The sequence below is a fragment of the Somniosus microcephalus genome, chromosome 4 (assembly GCF_052327205.1).
Source record: "Somniosus microcephalus isolate GS21.2 chromosome 4, FLI_Smic_1.0, whole genome shotgun sequence".
Classification (NCBI taxonomy): domain Eukaryota; kingdom Metazoa; phylum Chordata; class Chondrichthyes; order Squaliformes; family Somniosidae; genus Somniosus; species Somniosus microcephalus.
Window position 1 is genome coordinate 314,451,497 of NC_140990.1, and position 22,887 is coordinate 314,474,383.

The window sequence follows — 22,887 nt, forward strand, 5'->3', positions numbered from 1 at the left end:
TGGTATGTTGGTCTTCATAGCGAGAGGATTCGAGTACAGGAACAAGGATGTCTTGCTGCAGTTGTACAGGGCCTTGGTGAGACCACACCTTGAGTATTGGGTGCAGTTTTGTTTGCCTTATCTGAGGAAGGATGTTCTTGCCATGGAAGGAGTTCAGCGAAGATTCACCAGGCTGATACCTGGGATGGCAGGAATGACGTACGAGGAGAGATTGGGTCGATTGGGCTTATATTCGCTAGAGTTTAGAAGAATGAGAGGGGATCTCATTGAAACTTATAAAATTCTAACAGGACTAGACAGACTAGAGGCAGGAAGGATGTTCCCGATGGCGGGGGAGTCCAGAACCAGGGGTCACAGTGTAAAGATAAGAGGTAAGCCATTTAAGACAGAGATGAGGAGGAATTTCTTCACCCAGAGAGTGGTAAACCTGTGGAATTCTCTACCACCGAAGGCAGTTGAGGCCAATTCATTAAATATATTCAAGAAGGAGTTGGATATATTTCTTAAGGCTAAAGGGATCAAGGGATATGGGGAGAAAGCAGGGACAGGGTACTGAATTTGGATGATCAGCCATGATCGCATTGAATGGCGAAGCAGGCTCGAGGGGCCGAATGGCCTACCCCTGCTCCTATCTTCTATGTTTCTATGTAACCATCAGAAGCAGGAAGCCTGGCCTGATTTTGTCCTCTCCCTAACTGGAGGGTACACCGAGGCCGATTTGTAGTGTCTCTCCCACCACCGAATGGAATGTTGGCCTTTAACTGAAGGGGACAGGTTGTACCCACTTTTTTAGTGATGTTGATTGAGGGATAAATATCGGGCAGGACACCGGGGACAACTCACCATCTCTTCTTCGAAATAGTGGGATCTTTTACGTGCACCTGACAGAGCAGACGGGGCCTCGGTTTAACGTCTCATCCAAAAGACGGCACCTCCGACAATGCAGCGTTCCCTCAGCACTGCGCCGGGAGTGTCAGTCTGGATTTTTGTGCTCAAGTCTCTGGGGTGGGACTTGAGCCCACGACCTCCTGACTCAGAGGCGAGCACGCGCTGCCCACTGAGCCACGGCTGACACTGTTGGAAGAGTCAACTCAACAAGGAACCAGCCTGCACTGCCTCTGTAAAGAGATCACAGTACGCCCACGTCGCTCAGTATCATTGCACAGCCCATCACTCAATCCACCCCGAGAGTGAGGGAGTGTAAAAGCAAATAAAGCAAAAACAGTCTGGGTCTAATTTCATGACAAGGCGGAGGAGACCAGCCAGGAAGCTGCCACCTGGGAAGGTAGGTCACAGCGCTGGCAGTGCCAAGTCTCAGCACGATAGTGTTTAACTGAGTCACACACTCACGGGCACACAATATGTTCAGCAGTGAGGTGAATAGGATCGGCCTGCAAAGACCGACACACTCCCGGAGACCCCAGTAAATACTGACACACACCCGGGAACCCCCTGTAAATACTGACACACTCCCGGGGACCCCCTGTAAATACTGACACACTCCCGGGGACCCCCTGTAAATACTGACACACTCCCAAGGACCCCCAGTAAATACTGACACACTCCCGGTGACCCCCTGTAAATACTGACACACTCCCGGGGACCCCCTGTAAATACTGACACACTCCCGGGGACCCCCTGTAAATACTGACACACTCCCGGGGACCCCCTGTAAATACTGACACACTCCCAAGGACCCCCTGTAAATACTGACACGGGGACCCCCTGTAAATACTGACACACTCCCAAGGACCCCCAGTAAATACTGACACACTCCCGGGGATCCCTTGTAAATACTGACACACTCCCAGGAACCCCCTGTAAATACTGACACACTCCCGGAGACCCCAGTAAATACTGACACACTCCCGAGGACCCCCTGTAAATACTGACACACTCCCGGGGATCCCTTGTAAATACTGACACACTCCCAGGAACCCCCTGTAAATACTGACACACTCCCGAGGACCCCCTGTAAATACTGACACACTCCCGGGGGCCCCCTGTAAATACTGACGCACTCCCGGGGACCCCCTGTAAATACTGACACACTCCCGGGGGCCCCCTGTAAATACTGACGCACTCCCGGGGACCCCCTGTAAATGCTGACACATTCCCGGGGACCCCCTGTAAATACTGACACACTCCCAGGGACCCCCTGTAAATATTGACACACTCCCGGGGACCCACTGTAAATACTGACACACTCCACGGGACCCCCACCAATTTTTGTGTCATCTGCCAACTTACTGATCATACCTCCTACATTCATTTCTAAATCATTAAGGTACACTACAAACAGCAAAGGTCCCAGCACCGATCCCTACGGTACAACACTGGACATCGGCTTCCAGTCACAAAAACAACCTTCGACCAGCACCCTCTGCCTCCTGCCACTAAGCCAATTTTGGATCCAATGTGCCAAATTGCCCTGGATCCCATGGGCTCTTACCTCCTTGACCAGTCTCCCATGTGGGACTTTGTCAAAAGCCTTACTGAAGTCCATGTAGACTACATCAACTGCACTACCCTCATCCACACACCTAGTCACCCCCTCGAAAAATTCAATCAAATTGGTCAGACATGATCTCCCCCTGACAAAGCCATGCTGACTATCCTTGATTAATCCTTGCCTCTCCAAGTGGAGACTAATTCTGTCCCTCAGAATTTTTTCCAATAATTTCCCTACCACTGATGTTAGGCTCACTGGCCTGTAATTCCCTGGTTTATCCCTACTACCCTTCTTGAACAATGGTACTACGTTAGCTGTCCTCCAGTCCTCTGGCACCTCCCCTGTGGCCAGGGAGGTTCTGAAAATTTGTGTCAGAGCCCCTGCAATCTCCTCCCTTGTCTCACACAGCAGCCTGGGATACATCCCGTCAGGGCCTGGGGATTTATTCACTTTTATGCACGCTAAAACCGCTAGTACCTCCTCCCTCTCAATACTAATTTGTTCAAGTATATCACAATCCCCCTGCCTGATTTCTATGCCTACATCGTCCTTCTCCATAGTGAACACAGATGCAAAATATTCATTTAAAACCTCACCCACATCTTCTGGCTCTACACACAGATTGCCACTTTGGTCCCTAATGGACCCTACTCTTTCCCTGGTTATCCTCTTGCCCTTAATATACTTAAAACACCTTGGGATTTTCCTTTATTTTGTCCGCCAGTGTTTTTTCATGCCCCCTCTTCGCTCTCCTAATTTCTTTTTTAAGTAACCACCCTGCACTTTCTATACTCCTCTAGGGCTTCCACTGTTTTTAGTCCTTTGTATCTGCCAAAAGCCTCCCTTTTTTTCCTAATCCATTCTTGTATATCCCTTGACATCCAGGGTTCCCTGGGTTTGTTGGTCCCACCCTTGACCTTTACAGGAACATGTTGGCATTGTACTCTCTCTATTTCCTTTCTGAATGACTCCCACTGCTCTGATGTGGATTTTCCTACAAGTAGCTGATCCCAGTCCACTTTGGCCAGATCCTGCCTTATCATATTAAAATCGGCCTTCCCCCAATTTAGAACCTTTATTTCCAGTCCATCTTTGTCCTTTTCCATGACTATCTCAAATCTCACCGAATTATGGTCACTGTCACCAAAATGCTCTCCTACTAACACTTCTACCACTTGCCCGGCTACATTCCCTAGAATTAGGTGCAGTACCACCCCCTCTCTTGTAGGACTTTCTACATGCTGGCTCAAACAGCTCTCCTGGATGCACTTTCAGAATTCCGCAACCTCTAAGCCTTTCACATTCTGACTATCCCGGTTAATATTGGGGAAGTTAAAATCCCCTACTATTATTACCCTATTATTTCTACACTTCTCTGAGATTTGCCTACATATCTGTTCCTCTATCTCCCACTGACTGTTTGGGGGCCTATAGTACACTCCCAGCAAAGTGCTTGCCCCCTTTTTGTTTTTAAGTTCTACCCATATGGCCTCATTAGAGGAACCTGCCAAGATATCATCCCTCCTTACAGCAGTAATTGACTCCTTGATGAATATTGTGACACCCCCTCCTCTTTTCCCAAGCGACAGAAAGATCACGATAACAAACTGGGGCACAGTGCCGAGACTCGAGGCTGCTTGCTTGCTGTGTGTGAAATATGCCCAGAGACACGCGCTCTCTCTCTCTCTGTCCCCACCCCTCCCCCCAGTACTGAGGAGGCCGACTGAGACAGCAGGAAACAGGAAAAGTTATATTCACTCCAGTCATTCAAACAGCAACTTGTTGGCCTTGTGCACCCTCCAGATTTACTGCCAGTGACACAAACTGAAAAGTTCAAATGTCCTGCACCAACTCATAGAAACATAGAAGATAGGAGCAGGAGTAGGCCATTCAGCCCCTCGAGCCTGCTCCGCCATTCAATGAGATTATGGCTGATCATCCAAATTCAGTACCCTGTCCCTGCTTTCTCCCCATATCCCTTGATCCCTTTAGCCTTAAGAAATATATCTAACTCCTTCTTGAATATATTTAATGATTTGGCCTCAACTGCCTTCTGTGGTAGAGAATTCCACAGGGTCACCACTCTCTGGGTGAAGAAATTCCTCCTCGTCTGTCCTAAATGGCTTACCCCTTATCCTTAGACTGTGACCCCTGGTTCTGGACTCCCCCGCCATCGGGAACATCCTTCCTATCTAGTCTGTCTAGCCCTGTTAAGTTTCAATGAGATCCCCTCTCATTCTTCTAAACTCCAGCGAGTATAAGCCTAATCGACCCAATCTCTCCTCATACGTCATTCTTGCCAACTCAAACTGCATGAGCACGCATGTCGAGGCCGCTGGCCCATGGCTCCTGTGGGTAGGCAAACAGCAAAGTGATAATTACCAGATAATCTGTTTTTAATGATAAAAATAATAACAGAAAATGCTGGAAAAACTCAGCAGGCCAGGCAACATCGGTGGAGAGAGAAATAGAGTCAACGTTTCGAGTCGAAATCCTTCTACAGAGTCCTGACGAAGGGTTTCGACCCGAAACGTTGCTGAGTTTTTCCAGCATTTTCTGTTGTTATTTCGGATTTCCAGCATCCGCAGTATTTTGCTATCGCCTGTTTTTAATGATGCTGGTTGAGGTATAAATATTGGCCCTGAAATTCGGGTCTCCACGGGTGAGTACACATGGGGTACTCACCCGTAAGCCCAATGGAAGTGCCGGTTTTGTGCATGCACTGCACATGCGTGGGAAACCGGCACTTCCGTTCCCCTGAAAGAAGGGGTTCACAGGTCAAACGCGTGCGCAGGAGAGGCTGCGCGTGCGCATCGAACTTACATTTTTTTTTTTGCAGGTTTTCCCGGGAGGGTAAGTCTCCAGGAGTTACACTTTTAAAAAGCAGGCGCAAGGCCTGCTTTTTACAAGGTAAGTGGTGAATTAATTCAAATTAAAACATTTTTTCCACAGGTTTATTATTTTTAAATACTTTAAAGAAAGGTAAGTTTATTTTTAGCCCCGTTAGAAAATGTAATTAATTTTTTCAAAAATTTAAATTATTGTTTAAAATTGTTATTTCATGTAATTTATAGTTTATTTTAAAAATGTGATTTTTTACAAAATTTAATTGAAGATTTAGTGATGTTTTGGGGCTTATAGTATTTATAGGTTTGACAGGTCTTCCTGTCAAACTTATGAATGAAGCATTCCCTGCTACCATTGGCTCTCCGTGGCCCACGTGATCCCAGGGGACGCATCGAACTAACTGCGCCCCTGGGATACGCAAGCACTGCGCGCCGGCAGTTGGAGGAGGCCCAGGACCGGAATCCCACGCGGGCCCACAGCTCAACGGCTGGCGCGCAAGGTAAGTGCGGGTCGGGGGCTTGCACCCGTGGGAAGCCCCCGACCCGAATTTCTGGCCCATTGACCCAGGACACCAGGGAGGACTCCCCTGCTCTTCTTCGAGAAGTAGAAATGCATCTCGCGAAATTCGAACTTTGCGAGACGCGAAGAAACGTTTTCCTCCCCGGGGCAACACGTTGCTATTTATTTTTTTTTGTTGAAACGGTTTCTTCTCTTTCCTTCTGTCCGGCCGTCGCCAGTCGCCGGGGAAACAGTGCCTGAAAGGGGAATGAAGTCCCCCAGCATAGTGTTGGCAAGGAATGTATGTGTACTTGGGCTCATTAAACAGAGTCTGGAAGTCTGGTTAACCTGAATGCTCAGTCGCTCACGGGCGGTGATTATTCAGCCCACCGCCCCCCCCTCTTCTCCTCCAGGAGGCCCCAAATTCCTTCACTCCACCAGGAAAGGACTGGCAAAGACGGCAGGAATCCTTCCCTAAAGGGCATTAGTGAACCAGTTGGGGGGGGGGGGTAAAACGACAATCCCGACAGCTTCCTGGTCGCCTTTACTGAGACCAGCTTCTTTTATTTCTAAATTATTATTATTTTTAAACTGAATGTAAATTCTCAAACTGCCACGGTGGGATTCGCACTCACATTCTCAGGATTACTAATCAGCCGTGGCACAGTAGGCAGCGCTCTCGCCTCTGAGTCAGAAGGTTGTGCGTTCCCAGTCCCCACTCCAGAGACTTGAGCACATAATCTAGGCTGACACTCCCCAGTGCAGTACTGAGGGAGCGCCGCACTGTCAGAGGAGCAGTACTGAGGGAGCGCCGCACTGTCAGAGGAGCAGTACTGAGGAAGCGCCGCACTGTCGGAGGAGCAGTACTGAGGGAGCGCTGCACTGTCGGAGGGGCAGTACTGAGGGAGTGCTGCACTGGCGGAGGGGCAGTACTGAGGGAGCGCCGCACTGTCAGAGGGGCAGCACTGAGGGAGCGCCGCACTGACGGAGGGGCAGTACTGAAGGAGCGCTGCACTGTCGGAGGGGCAGTACTGAGGGAATGCTGCACTGTCGGAGGGGCAGTACTGAGGGAATGCTGCACTGTCGGAGGGGCAGTACTGAGGGAGCGCCACACTGTCGGAGGGGCAGTACTGAGGGAGTGCTGTACTGTCGGAGGGGCAGTACTGAGGGAGCGCTGCACTGTCGGAGGGGCAGTACTGAGGGAGCGCTGCACTGTCGGAGGGGCAGTACTGAGGGAGTGCTGTACTGTCGGAGGGGCAGTACTGAGGGAGCGCCGCACTGTCGGAGGGGCAGTACTGAGGGAGCGCTGCACTGTCGGAGGGGCAGTGCTGAGGGAGCGCTGCACTGTCAGAGGGGCAGTACTGAGGGAGTGTTGTACTGTCGGAGGGGCAGTACTGAGGGAGTGCTGTACTGTCGGAGGGGCAGTACTAAGGGAGCACTGCACTGTCGGGGGGGTGCTACAGAGGGAGCGCCACTCTGTCAGAGGGGCAGTACTGAGGGAGTGCTGCACTGACGGAGGGGCAGTACTGAAGGAGCGCTGCACTGTCGGAGGGGCAGTACTGAGGGAATGCTGCACTGTCGGAGGGTCAGTACTGAGGGAGCGCCGCACTGTCGGAGGGGCAGTACTGAGGGAGCGCCGCACTGTCGGAGGGGCAGTACTGAGGGAGCGCCGCACTGTCGGAGGGGCAGTACTGAGGGAGCGCTGCACTGTCAGAGGGGCAGTACTGAGGGAGCGCTGCACTGTCGGAGGGGCAGTACTGAGGGAGCGCTGCACTGTCAGTGGGGCAGTACTGAGGGAGCGCCGCACTGTTGGAGGGGCAGTACTGAGGGAGCGCCGCACTGTCGGAGGGGCAGTACTGAGGGAGCGCCACACTGTCGGAGGGGCAGTACTGAGGGAGCGCCACACTGTCGGAGGGGCAGTACTGAGGGAGCGCTGTACTGTCGGAGGGGCAGTACTGAGGGAGCGCTGCACTGTCGGAGGGGCAGTACTGAGGGAGCGCTGCACTGTCGGAGGGGCAGTACTGAGGGAGCGCTGCACTGTCGGAGGGGCAGTACTGAGGGAGCGCTGCACTGTCAGAGGGGCAGTACTGAGGGAGTGTTGTACTGTCGGAGGGGCAGTACTGAGGGAGTGCTGTACTGTTGGAGGGGCAGTACTGAGGGAGCGCCGCACTGTCGGAGGTGCCGTCTTTCGGATGAGATGTTAAACCGAGGCCCCGTCTGCCCTCTTAGGTGGATGTAAAAGATCCCACGGCCACTATTTGGAAGAAGAGCAGGGGAGTTCTCCCCGGTGTCCTGGGCCAATATTTATCCCTCAACCAACATCACTAAAAACAGATTATCTGGTAATTATCACATTGCTGTTTGTGGGCGCTTGACGCAAATTGGCTGCCGCGTTTCCTACATTACAACAGTGACTACACTTCAAAAAAGTACTTCATTGGCTGTAAAGTGCTTTGGGACGTCCTGAGATTGTGCAAGGCACTGCAGAAATGCAAGTCTATTTGTCATTAGTTCAGGCCTCCAGTCCAGTAAGATAACCACTACACTGAAGGATAAACAGTGGCTTTCTCCTGTGTGCGCACAAGCCCCAGGCATGCAGGGCGGAGGCAACTCGTTTCACGTTAGGGAGAGAGAATGAGCGCGAGGCGGACACACCGGGGTAGACCTGGGATAGCGAGACCGACAGGCCTTTTCACTTCTCTCCCTATTTTAATTTCTATTATAAGTCAGTGGAAATAAGAACGGGGAAGAGGTGTAAAATGGGCCGCCAACTCGCAATCACCCTGTTGTACTCGATCGCACCAAGTCACCATCTCCCCCAGTGTTTTAGGAGTACATGAATGTGTGTTGTCAGGTCTAAGCTGGGTGCCAACACTGCCCTTTCATTCAGTGACCTCCCAACAACAGCTACTTGCCTTTATCTAGCACCTTTAACACAGTAAAACATCCCAAGGCACTTCACAGGAGCGATTATCAAACAGAATTTGACACCGAGCCGCTTAAGGAGATATTAGGGCAGGTGACCAATAGCTTGGTCAAAGAGGTAGGTTTTAAGGAGCATCTTAAAGTGTAATGATCAATAACATGTCATTCTATAGTGGACACTAGGTGGAGCCGTAGAGCTGTATATAGCTGTATGTATAAGACTACACTACCCAGCTGTAGGTATATTAAGACTACATTACCCATGAGGCACTAGGCTACCCACAAGGCAGCAGAAAAGATGGAAGCCTCTACAGATACTGTACCTAGTCCACATGTGCTCAATAAAAGTGTCTAGCAAAAGCTAGCTGTGTTCATAATAAGAATGTCTATTTATTAATGAACATAAGAGGAGGAAAGAGAGAGACGGAGAGGTTTAGGGAGGGAATTCCAGAGCTCAGGGCCCAGGCAGCTGAAGGCACGGCCGCCAGTGGTGGAGCGATGAAAACCGGGGTTCTACAAGAGGCCAGAATTGGAGGAGCGCAGAAATCTCGGGGTGGGGGGCGCTGTGGGGCTGGAGGAGGTTACAGAGATAGGGAAGGAGGGAGGGTGGGAGGCCATGGAGGGATTTGAAAGCAAGGAGGAGAATTTTAAGATTGAGGCATTGCCGGACTGGGAGCCATGCGTCATGGCTTTGTTTCACGAACAAAAGTCACACACATTCCCTGCCTGTCCAATGCTGCCGCTCTCCAGATTGTCTTCAGTTCTCTGCATGGCATTACATTTGGAACTCTGTGCCATTTCACTCCACTTGCTGCCTCACTTTGTGGACTTGGGGATTTTTAGAATTTGGATCCTCCCCACCACCTTACCCACCTACACTGCCGCTGCCCTTTCACAAAGGACTCTTCTACGATAGGCACTGTGCACACAGCAAGATCCCACTAAAACAGCAACGAGGTGAATGATGAGTTAATTGATCGGCAATTAGTTATTCATATCAGCAATACCCATGGGGACTTGGTTGGCACGAATTAGCGTCAATCTCTAAGGAAAGAACGAATGTGCACTGATATTTCGCACCTTTCACCACCTCAGGACGTCCCAAAGCGCTTTACAGCCACTGAAGCACATTTTTTGAAGTGTAGTCGCTGTTGTAATGTGGGAAACGCAGCAGCCAATTTGTGCACAGCAAGCTCCCACAAACAGCGACGTGATGATGACCAGATCATCTGTTTTGTTAGTGATGCTAGTCGAAGGATAAATATTGGTCCCAGGACACGGGGGAGAACGCCCCCCGCTCTTCTTCGAAATAGTGGCCGTGGGATCTTTTACATCCACCCGAGAGAGCAGAGGTGGTTTAGCGTCTCATCCGAAAGAAGTCACCTCCGACAGTGCAGCGCTCCCTCAGCACTGGCACTGGGAGTGTCGGCCCGGATTATGTGGCCAAGTCTCTGGAATGGGGACTCGAACCCGCCACCTTCTGACTCAGGAGGTGAGGGAGCGCTGAGCCACGGCGGACAATTAACACACCGCCGCAGGATCCGAGCCGCGGGAAGGGCCCGTGTAAATGGCAAATGTAATTCCCGGATTTACAGAGAACAGCAGAGGCACACAAATTCCTCCAGCTCGGCCGTACAGGCGCTGCACACAGTTGTGTTGGCCAGGGGGGTAATGAGAGAGCCGCAAGGGACGAGGAGGAGCCAGCACGATGAATAAAGCTCTTTCAACACGGAAGGAAATTGCTGGAAAATGCTTCTGCCAGCAGCCAGGACCTTTCCACCTCTTCAAAAGCAACTTGGTCAAAGTCACAATTGTTGGATTATTTTATGCACAATAAGCCCGCAGGTCAAGCCACAGTTACTCCGGTGTCATGTTACAGGAGTGCAGTAACACGAGAAGCTAAGCATCCATAATGGAGGGACATGTTACGCAGGCCAGGGCTCCCCACAGCTCTGGAGCCCCACAATCCAGGCCGACACTCCCGGTGTAGTGCCGAGGGAGCGCTGCACTGTCGGAGGTGCCGTCTTTCGGATGAGATGTTAAACCGAGGACCCCGTCTGCCCTCTCGGGTGGGTGTAAAAGATCCCCACAGCACTATTTTGAAGAAGAGCAGGGGAGTTCTCCCCGACGTCCTGTCCCTCAACCAACATCACTAAGAAACAGATTATCACGTTGCCGGTTGTGGGCTCTTGCTGGGCGCAAATTGACTGCCGCATTTCTGACATTACAACCAATGTTCCCCCTAATAATTTTTTCTGTGCGCGGTTCCCTTTAACTGGCTGCTCGGCCCATTCAAATTTTCGCGCAGTTTCTTCCACGTGAAAGCGGGTGAGCGGCCTGCGCGGGACCTCCGGACCGCCTGCGCGGGACCTCCAGACACGGCTTAGCGGGAACGTTGATCACAACAGTGGCGACACTTCAAAAAGTACTTCATTGGCTGCAAACTGCTTTGGGACGTCCTGAGGTCATGAAAGGTGTTATAGAAATGCAAGTCTTTCATTAATAAACGTTGTCGCCAATCCGCACCAGTACAGTCCCCCGGGGTGTTGAGATGAATAACTAACTGATATAGGTTGGCGGTAGCTGCTGGCAGCTGCAACTCAAATGTAGAACACTTCCCTGGTAGGGAATAAAACCTTAAAAGTCGCCTCAAACCAGCTTACTGACTGCAAATCCACAGCACAAAACCACCCATCGCTGACGGACAATTGCCATTTTAAGGGCAAATGGAGACAATTCAATGGGTGTTCATTCTGACACAGTAGGGATTGCCCTCTGCTGAGGCTGTACTCTATCTAACCCGTGCTGTACCTGCCCTGGGAGTGTTGGATGGGCCAGTGTAGAGGGAGCTTTACTCTGTATCTAACCCGTGCTGTACCTGCCCTGGGAGTGTTTGATGGGACAGTGTAGAGGGAGCTTTACTCTGTATCTAACCCGTGCTGTACCTGCCCTGGGAGTGTTGGATGGGGCAGTGTAGAGGGAGCTTTACTCTGTATCTAACCCGTGCTGCACCTGCCCTGGGAGTGTTGGATGGGCCAGTGTAGAGGGAGCTTTACTCTGTATCTAACCCGTGCTGTACCTGCCCTGGGAGTGTTTGATGGGACAGTGTAGAGGGAGCTTTACTCTGTATCTAACCCGTGCTGTACCTGCCCTGGGAGTGTTTGATGGGACAGTGTAGAGGGAGCTTTACTCTGTATCTAACCCGTGCTGTACCTGCCCTGGGAGTGTTTGATGGGACAGTGTAGAGGGAGCTTTACTCTGTATCTAACCTGTGCTGTACCTGCCCTGGGAGTGTTTGATGGGACAGTGTAGAGGGAGCTTTACTCTGTATCTAACCCGTGCTGTACCTGCCCTGGGAGTGTTTGATGGGACAGTGTAGAGGGAGCTTTACTCTGTATCTAACCCGTGCTGTACCTGCCCTGGGAATGTTTGATGGGACAGTGTAGAGGGAGCTTTACCCTGTATCTAACCCGTGCTGTACCTGCCCTGGGAATGTTTGATGGGACAGTGTAGAGGGAGCTTTACTCTGTATCTAACCCGTGCTGTACCTGCCCTGGGAGTGTTTGATGGGGCAGTGTAGAGGGAGCTTTACTCTGTATCTAACCCGTGCTGTACCTGCCCTGGGAATGTTTGATGGGACAGTGTAGAGGGAGCTTTACTCTGTATCTAACCCGTGCTGTACCTGCCCTGGGAGTGTTTGATGGGGCAGTGTAGAGGGAGCTTTACTCTGTATCTAACCCGTGCTGTACCTGCCCTGGGAGTGTTTGATGGGACAGTGTAGAGGGAGCTTTACTCTGTATCTAATCCGTGCTGTACCTGCCCTGGGAGTGTTTGATGGGACAGTGTAGAGGGAGCTTTACTCTGTATCTAACCCGTGCTGTACCTGCCCTGGGAATGTTTGATGGGACAGTGTAGAGGGAGCTTTACTCTGTATCTAATCCGTGCTGTACCTGCCCAGGGCGTGTTTGATGGGACAGTGTAGAGGGAGCTTTACTCTGTATCTAGCCCGTGCTGTACCTGCCCTGGGAGTGTTTGATGGGACAGTGTAGAGGGAGCTTTACTCTGTATCTAACCCGTGCTGTACCTGCCCTGGGAGTGTTTGATGGGGCAGTGTAGAGGGAGCTTTACTCTGTATCTAACCCGTGCTGTACCTGCCCTGGGAGTGTTTGATGGGACAGTGTAGAGGGAGCTTTACTCTGTATCTAACCCGTGCTGTACCTGCCCTGGGAATGTTTGATGGGACAGTGTAGAGGGAGCTTTACTCTGTATCTAATCCGTGCTGTACCTGCCCAGGGCGTGTTTGATGGGACAGTGTAGAGGGAGCTTTACTCTGTATCTAGCCCGTGCTGTACCTGCCCTGGGAGTGTTTGATGGGACAGTGTAGAGGGAGCTTTACTCTGTATCTAACCCGTGCTGTACCTGCCCTGGGAGTGTTTGATGGGGCAGTGTAGAGGGAGCTTTACTCTGTATCTAACCCGTGCTGTACCTGCCCTGGGAGTGTTTGATGGGGCAGTGTAGAGGGAGCTTTACTCTGTATCTAACCCGTGCTGTACCTGCCCTGGGAGTGTTTGATGGGGCAGGGTAGAGGGAGCTTTACTCTGTATCTAACCCGTGCTGTACCTGCTCTGGGAGTGTTTGGTTCTGACATTAATATTCAAATGTGGGGGGGAAATGCTCTATTCCTAAACCGACATGAGATAGATATTCACCAGAGAAGCGGTTCCAATCCAGCAGGAGATTTTAACATAGATGGGATGATCTGAATCATTTAACACAAGCGGCTTCTATGGGGCTTGCTGGTCATCCTGTGCCAGGCGTGTGATGGGACACAGGTGGGAACAGCCATCTGCCAGCTCGAGGACCCGGCCCCAGTCCAATGGGGCGCCCTCCGCACAGTCCAAGCAAAGGGTTAGACGGCAAGAGGGTCAAACGCATGGTCGTTCAAACCCCAGAGAACAACAGGGGGAGGGGGAGGCAGAGTGCCCCGTAAAAAGACCCATATAACAATCTCCACCACTGCACGAGCTGCTTCAGACTGTGGCATACAACATCACCTTGTCCAGCACTGGAGAACCAGAGGACACGGCCTGTGCTTGGGAGGGGGTCAAAAGCCCTGGCTCAGTGGGCAGCACCCACGCCTCCGAGTCAGAAGGTTGTGGGTTCAAGTCCCACTCCAGGGACTTGAGCACAAAAATCCAGGCCAACACTCCCAATGCTGTACTGAGGGAGTGCTGCACTGTCGGAGGTGCCATCTTTCGAATGAGACATTAAACCGAAGCCCCGTCTGCCCTCTCCGGTGGATGTAAAAGATCCAATGACACTATTTCGAAGAAGAGCAAGGGGGAGTTCTCCCCGGTGTCCTGCGGCCGATATTTATCCCTCAACCAACATCACTAAAACAGATTACCTGGTGCTTATTACATTGCTGTTTGTGGGAGCTTGCTGTGCGCAAATTGGCTTCCGTGTTTCTTACATTCCAACAGTGACTACACTTAAAGTCCTTCATTGGCTGTAAAACGCTTTGGGACGTCCTGAGGTTATGAAAGGTGCTATAGAAATGCAAGTTCTTCATTTTCTTTTTAATACAGTTGTTTCCAGTGGCAGGAAGGTCAGTAACCAGAGGACACAGATTTAATACCATTAGCAAAAGAACCAGAGGCGACATTGGGAAATATTTTTTTTACGCAGCGAGTTGTTGTGATCTGGAACGCGCTGCCTGAAAGGGCGGTGGAAACAGGTTCAATAGTAACTTTCAAAAGGGAAATTGGATAAATACTTGAAGGGAAAAATTTGCAGGGCTATTGGGAAAGAGCAGGGGGGGCAGGAGCGGGTCTAATTGCAGAGCTCTGTCAAAGAACCGGCACAGGCACAATGGGCCGAATGGCCTCCTCCTGTGCTGTGTGATTCTGCCTGGCCCACTGTAGAAGGAAGGGCTGCTCATTGGCCCAGTGAATGCCAACCCAGTGTGATACTGAGGCACTGAAGACATTTGCCAGGCCTACACACCCACCTCCCCATGGAGTCTCAACTCCCTTCCCCCTTTTATTATTCACTTAATTTAACTGCAGGAAGAGGCCCATCAACAAAGGTTCTGAAAAGCACAGACAACTAGGTGCAGATGAGCGAGTCAGAGGAGGGAGGGAGGGAGGGAGGTGCAGCAGGGCACAAAGGTTCAGGAGCAAGACAAAAGTGACAGGAGATGGAGGGGATTAACTCACAGATGGTACAAGGCAGTGAGCGGCTTTGTTGTGAAGTGTGAAACACCACCTCCCCCCCCCGACACCCACACCCACTTCCCCTCAAGCTCCAAAGGCCAATTAGCAAGTGGAACCGTCCCTTGCTAACACTCCTTCACCATTGCACGGCTACCCAGTAAGCTCGCACACACTCGAATGCTGCAAGTCACTTTTGCGCTAATTTTGCTCCCTTCTCCGCTCCAGAGACGGCGGACTCTCGCTGGAGTCTCTGCGCCAGGTGGCAGCACCTCCTCCACCTCACCCAATTCTTTTGGAAATGCCGAGGCTATTCGACCATGTGGGGTGGGGGGGGGGTGGTGGAGCACGGGTATCGCTGCTGAAGCCCTGTCCTGGCTCGTTAGCCGTTGAATCTCGCTGGAGTCTCCGCGCCAGGTAGCAGCACCTCCTCCACCTCGTCCAGTTCTTCCAATATGCAGAGGCTATTCGACCAAGGGGGGGATTCCCAGCCGAGCCTTACCTTGGCTTGTTCCTCACACCGATTTTCCCTAACCAGGCTCGGACTGGGGGAAATCCGACGCTACTCCTGTACAACACCAACCTGAGCCTTTTTTCACATACGAATAGCAGGTGAAAATTTAACAGCAAAATTGTTTCATCTGCTTTGCCACCAGCACGAACGGCCTCAACAAGAAGGAAGAATTAGTTCATATTACATAGAAATTACATCCCAGAAAGAGGCCATTCGGCCCAACTGGTCCACGCAGTGTTGATGCTCCACACGAGCCTCCTCCCACCCCTCTTCATCTCACTCGCAGAACGGGCGTGTAATTTCAATATTGATAAGTGTGAGGTGGGACATTTTGGCAGGAAGAATAAGGAGGCCACATACTGCTTGGATAATAAGAGTCTAAATGGGGTAGAGGAGCAGGGGGATCTGGGGGGACAGAGACACAGATCACTAAAAGTAGTGACGCAGGTTAATAAGACCATTTAAAAAACCAAGCACTGGGGTTCATTTCTAGAGGGATAGAATTGAAAAGCAGGGAAGTTATGTTGAACTTGTATCGAACCTTGGTTAGACCACACTTGGAGTTACTGTGCACAGTTCTGGTCTCCGTATTATAAAAAGGATATAGAGACACTGGAGAAGGTGCAAAAAAGATTTACTAGAATTATACCAGAAGTGAGAGGTTCTAACTATCAGGAAAGACTGAACAGGCTGGGGCTCTTTTTTCCTCGAGGAAAGAGAAGGCTGAGAGGTGACCTGATCGAGGTCTTTAAGATTATGAAAGGGTTCGACAGGGTAGACAGAGAGAGAGAGAGAGAGAGAGAGAGTGTTTCCACTTGTGAGAGACCAGAACTAGGGCGTCATAAATATAAGATGGTCACTAATAAATCTAATCGGGAATTCAGGAGAAACTTCTTTACCCAGAGAGTGGTGAGAATGTGGCACTCGTTACCACAGGGAGTGGTTGAGGCGAATAGCAGAGATGTATTTAAGGGGAAGCTCGATAAACACATGAGGGAGAAAGGAATAGAAGGCTATGTTGATGAGGTGAGATGAAGAGGGGTGGGAGGAGGCTCGTGTGGAGCATAAACACCGGCACAGACCAGTTGGGCCGAATGGCCTGTTTCTGGGCTGTAAATATTTTGTAATACTTTGTATCTTATATTTATGGTCCCCAATTCTGATCTCGTCCGCAAGTGGAAACATCTTCTCTACGTCGACCCCATCAAACCTGTTCATAATCTTAAAGACCTCGATCAGGTCACCCCTCAGCCTTCTTGTTTCTAGAGAAAAGAGCCCCAGCCTGTTCAATCTTTCCTGATAAGTATATCCTCTCAATTCTGCGATCAGCTTTGTGAATCTTTTTTGCACCTTTGCCAGTGCCTCTATATCCTTTATATAATACGGAGACTGGAACGGTGCACAGTAACTCCAAGTGTGGTCTAACCAGGGTTCTATATATATAGTGATTTGTGTATCTGTACCCACTAGATACTTTTGCTCCTCTACCCCATTTAGACTCTCTCATGACCTCAGGATGTTCCAAAGCACTTCGTATAAAAAATGACAGACACAGAATGAATTACTGGTCCATCCAGCCTGTCCCATATCATTGTGATTCGCCATGCATCACCATGCAGGCTCGCTACCTGCCTGAAGCCATGGAATCTCCTGGGAGAGGCGATAAAACAGATAAAAACCCAGGCCAATTAGAGGGGGAAAAAAACAGGAACCTTCCTCTCCAGCCCCCTTGGGCGATCAAAACTAGGGCCAGGACATCACAACAACTTGCATTTATATAGCGCCTTGAACGTAGTAAAACGTCCCAAGGCGCTTCACAGGAGCGTGATCAAATAAAAATTGGAGCCACATAAAGAGATATTAGGACAGGCTTCATCAAAGTAGGTGGTTTCAAGGAGCATCTTAAAAGGAGAAGGAACGAGACGGAGAGGTTTAGGGAGGGAATTCCAGAGCTCGGGGCCCAGGCACCTGAAGGCACGGCCACCAATGGTGGAGCGAAGGAAATCGGGGATGCTCAAGAGACCAGAACTGGAGGAGCGCAGAGATCTCGGAGGGTTGTGGGGCTGGAGAAGGTTACAGAGATAGGGAGGAGGCGAGGGCCATGCAGGGATTTGAACACTAGGATGAGAATTTTAAATTCAGGACGTTCCTGGACAGGAAGCCAATGTTGGTCAGTGAGCAGAGAGATGATGGGTGAACGGGATTTGAGCGATTTAGGACATGGGCAGCAGAGTTTTGGAAGGTGGACAATGGGAGGCCTACCAGGAGAGAGTTGGAATAGTCGAGTCTGGAGGTAACAGAGGCATTAAACTGTTTAAGTTAATTAGGCCAATTGAACTGTTTTAGTGCTGTTGGTTGAGGGTAAATATTGGCCAGGGCACCGGGGAGAACTCCCCTGCTCTTCTTCAAAATAGTGGCCGTGGGACCTTTTACATCCACCGGAGAGGGCAGACATCAGTTTAACGTCTCAACTGTAAAACGGATTTACAGGGACGCATAGAGTCACTATTGTCCCTACAAGGACCACTCCCCCGATTATTAAAATCACAGCCATCAAAGCAGGCTAGTCGAATGGTGTGTTGTGTTCAATTCTGGGCATCCCACTTTAGGAAAGATGTCAAGTCCTTGGAGAGGGTGCAGAGGAGATTTACCAGAACGGTCCCAGGAATGAGGGACTCCAGTTATGTGGAGAGACTGGAGAAGCTGGGGTTGTTCTCCTTAGAGCAGAGAAGGTTAAGAGAAGATATAATAGGTGTTCAAAATCATAAAGGGTTTTGATAGAGTAAATGAGGAGGAACGGTTTCCAGTGGCAGGAGGGTCAGTAACCAGAGGACACAGATTGAAGATAATCGGCAAAAGAACCAGTGGGGAGATGAGGAAACATTTTTTTACTCAGCAAGTTGTTGTGATCTGGAATGCGCTGCCTGAAAGGGCGGTGGAAGCAGATTCAATAGTAACTTTCAAAGGGAATTGGATACATATTTAAAAAGGAAAAATTTGCAGGGCTCTGGGGAAAGAGCAGGGGGAGTGGGATTAATTGGAGAGCTCTTTCAAAGAGCCGGCACAGGCACAATGGCATCCTTTTGTGCTGTATCATTCTATGACTGGCTGAGTGGGTAAACGTACACGGTGTGGTTCTTAGCAACACAGACCAGGTTGCCCACCCCACCCCAGGTCAATTCCCGAACAAGCTGATCGCCACTGAGACAGTGGTCGGGGTGGGGTGGGTGTGGAGGGTTGGGGGGGGTGAAGGGGTGGTTACTACAAGGGGCCTCTGTGTTCCTGGGTTAGGGAGTAGGCTTCTGCCCCTGACCCCTGCTGGAATGTGAGCGAGGACAGGATCGGGGATGGGGGCTCTGATGTGATGCCTCCTGTAGTCAAATGGCCAACACTTCACACCTAGGCTCACACATGAAGAAAGACCATATGTATGAGGTACCAAAGGGCATTCGATCTCACCCCACCCCCGTAGTTCCGTACCCAGCTAGAGTCAGCGCCTTTGGAAGGAATTGGGGGAGGGGGGGGAGAGATCGGAATGGGGGGAGAAAGGAAATTCAGAATGGGGGAGAAAGGAAATTCGGAATGGGGTGAAAGGAATTTCGGAATGGGGAGGGAAAGGAAATTTGGAATGGGGAGGGAAAGGAAATTCGGAATGGGGGAGAAAGGAAATTCGGAATGGGGAGAAAGGAAATTCGGAATGGGGAGAAAGGAAATTCGGAATGGGGAGAAAGGAAATTCGGAATGGGGAGAAAGGAAATTCGGAATGGGGAGAAAGGAAATCCGGAATGGGGAGAAAGGAAATCCGGAATGGGGAGGGAAAGGAAATTCGGAATGGGGAGCAAGGAAATTCGGAATGGGGGAGAAAGGAAATTCGGAATGGGGGAGAAAGGAAATTCGGAATGGGGAGAAAGGAAATTCGGAATGGGGAGGGAAAGGAAATTCGGAATGGGGAGCAAGGAAATTCGGAATGGGGAGCAAGGAAATTCGGAATGGGGGAGAAAGGAAATTCGGAATGGGGAGAAAGGAAATTCGGAATGGGGAGAAAGGAAATCCAGAATGGGGGAGAAAAGATATCCGGAATGGGGGAGCAAGGAAATTCGGAATGGGGAGGGAAAAGAAATTCGGAATGGGGAGAAAGGAAATTCGGAATGGGGAGGGAAAGGAAATTCGGAATGGGAAGGGAAAGGAAATTCGGAATGGGGAGAAAGGAAATTCGGAATGGGGAGAAAGGAAATTCGGAATGGGGAGAAAGGAAATTCGGAATGGGGAGGGAAAAGGAATTCGGAATGGGGAGAAAGGAAATTCGGAATGGGGAGAAAGGAAATTCGGAATGGGGAGGGAAAGGAAATTCGGAATGGGGAGGGAAAGGAAATTCGGAATGGGGAGGGAAAGGAAATTCGGAATGGGGAGAAAGGAAATTCGGAATGCGGAGAAAGGAAATTCGGAATGCGGAGAAAGGAAATTCGGAATGGGGAGGGAAAGGAAATTTGGAATGGGGAGGGAAAGGAAATTCGGAATGGGGGGAAAGGAAATTCGGAATGGGGGAAAGGAAATTCGGAATGGGGGGGGAAAGGAAATTCGGAATGGGGAGAAAGGAAATTCGGAATGGGGAGAAAGGAAATCCAGAATGGGGGAGAAAAGATATCCGGAATGGGGGAGCAAGGAAATTCGGAATGGGGAGGGAAAAGAAATTCGGAATGGGGAGAAAGGAAATTCGGAATGGGGAGGGAAAGGAAATTCGGAATGGGGAGGGAAAGGAAATTCGGAATGGGGAGAAAGGAAATTCGGAATGGGGAGAAAGGAAATTCGGAATGGGGAGAAAGGAAATTCGGAATGGGGAGGGAAAAGGAATTCGGAATGGGGAGAAAGGAAATTCGGAATGGGGAGAAAGGAAATTCGGAATGGGGAGGGAAAGGAAATTCGGAATGGGGAGGGAAAGGAAATTCGGAATGGGGAGAAAGGAAATTCGGAATGCGGAGAAAGGAAATTCGGAATGCGGAGAAAGGAAATTTCAGAATGGGGAGGGAAAGGAAATTTGGAATGGGGAGGGAAAGGAAATTCGGAATGGGGGGAAAGGAAATTCGGAATGGGGGAAAGGAAATTCGGAATGGGGGGGAAAGGAAATTCGGAATGGGGGGAAAGGAAATTCGGAATGGGGAGAAAGGAAATTCGGGATGGGGGGAAAGGAAATTCGGGATGGGGGAGAAAGGACATTCGGAATGGGGGAGAAAGGACATTTGGGATGGGGGAGAAAGGAAATTCGGGATGGGGGAGAAAGGACATTCGGGATGGGGGAGAAAGGAAATTGGAATCAGGCTCTCCTCTCTCTCTCTCTCTCCCTGCCCCCACACCTGTGCTAGAAGCCGAGCCACATCACAAGTCTCTGCAAACCCAGTGAGAGGATCAAATAGCACAAAAAACAAAAGGGCTGGAAGCAGGGAATGAGCAGAGACAGAGTGTGTTTGGGGAGGGGAGGACGGAGAGGCCTGGGGGGTGGGGGGGGGGGGGAAGAAAGAGATTGAATCCCAATTCCTGAATTCAAATTCCTGATTCTTTCTCTATTTCGCCTGGTTTTGCAAATTAATTTTTTTGTCCAACTCCCAGAAAAAAAACCCAAGCACATTTCGAACAGGTTTTCCATCTCAGGGAATCCTCCTCCTCCTCCACATTGCCCCTCCACCCCCCTCTCTCTCTCTCTCCCGCCAGCGCCCAGTAACCCAGCAATAACACAGAAATCTACAATTCTCCACAACTCCAAGGCCAGGGTGAGCAGGAGAGGGGTGGAGGGAATTCACAAAAACGGGAGTAGATGAGAAAGAAAGAAAATGCAAGACAAGCGATTGAGAGAGAAAGAGGCGAAGGCGAGAGAGAGGGGGAAAAAGAAAGAGGCAGAGAGAAGGACGTCAAAGTTTGTAAAACTTTTGCTGAAAGTTTGTAAAACTTTTGCTGAAAGTTTTTCTCCCCGCCAACTAAGTTCGGATTTTGCTCTGAAATTGACCCGAATCACTGAAACTGACCAGGAACAGAGAGCCCGGGAACATCAGCGACTCTGGCTGGATCCCGGTTCTTTTTTTTTTAATTTGCAGGATTTCTGCCCTGAGAAAGTTCATTCCCCCACCGGGCTCCCTTTCTCTCACCTCGGTTTTGCGAGTCCCGGGGAAGCAGGTAGACAGTGAGTACTCACCGGCGTGTTGCACCCTCCTGTGCAGTGCTGTCCCAGCTCAGAGATGCACAGGACACACACACGCTGGACTATCCTGAGAGTCCCTCCGATTCGCAAACAAAGAGAAGGCAACAATAACTCAAATCTGGCAGAGAGGGGGGCACGTGATTCCTGGACCCTCCTAAAATCCTCCCCCAACTCCTCCTCTCCTCCCCACCCACCCCCACACACACACCTACCCTCTCATCTGTGGCCCCCGACTCAAATTCAATAAGGGAGAGCGCCTGGGGAGAATCAGATCTCTGACACATGGCAGCTTGCCCGCAGAAAACAGGCAGGGATGGGGCCACGTTGTCCTGTGCAGGCAGGGCTTTAATCTTGACCCTCTCACTCGTCTATTTTATCAATAACCATGATTGCAGCGAGATTACATTATTAGTTAGCGCCCCAATTATGAGCTGTTAAGATTATTTATTGCCACAGCAAGGGGGCTAAGTCCAGGGTATTTGGGAACTGTGGGATTTTTGCAAATAAAAGACATTTGCATTTCTATAGCGCCTTTCACGACCACCGGACATCCCAAAGCGTTTTACAGCCAATGAAATACTTTTGAACTGTTGTAATGTGGGAAACGCGGCAGCCAATTTGCGCACAGCAAGCTCCCACAAACAGCAACGCGATCACGACCAGATAATCTGTTTGAGTGATGTTGATTGAGGGATAAAAAATTGGCCAGGGAGATCTCCCCCTGCTCTTCTTCGAAATAGTGCCGTGGGATCTTTTACGTCCGCCCAAGGGGGCAGACGGGGCCCCGGTTTAACGTCTCATCCCAAAGTCGGCGCCTCCGACAGTGCAGCACTCCCTCAGTACTGCACTGGGAGTGTCAGCCTGGATTTTGTGCTCAAGTCTCTGGAGCAGGACTTGAACCCACGACCTTCTGACTCAGAGGCAAGAACGCTGCCCACTGAGTCACAACTGACACTACCATCAGTATAGTAGAAACAAATACTGCAAAAATCCAGCCTCTCACCCCCCACACAATCCCCCTCCTGTCCTGGAGATGTTGTCGTCTTGGTTTGCAGAAGCATCTGTTACCCTAATCCATTATATCCCCACCCAGCACCTCCCCATCCCCCACCCAACACCTCCCCATCCCCCATATCCCACCCCAGCACCTCCCCATCCCCCATATCCCACCCAGCACCTCCCCATCCCCCATATCGCACCCCAGCACCTCCCCATCCCCCATATCCAACCCCAGCACCTCCCCATCCCC

At 50.6% G+C, this 22,887-nt stretch overlaps 1 protein-coding gene across 1 annotated transcript in view; it reads right to left on the minus strand.

Moving 5' to 3' along the window:
- The window catches only part of LOC147120618 (gap junction gamma-1 protein-like), a 60,602-nt gene extending 38,864 nt beyond the window's left edge, over positions 1 to 21,738 (minus strand). Inside the window, exon 1 of the mRNA XM_085983866.1 lies at positions 21,633 to 21,738. The gene's annotated coding sequence lies outside the window, so the exon portion shown is untranslated. The remainder of the gene's footprint in view (positions 1 to 21,632) is intronic.
- Positions 21,739 to 22,887: the final 1,149 nt, after the last annotated feature.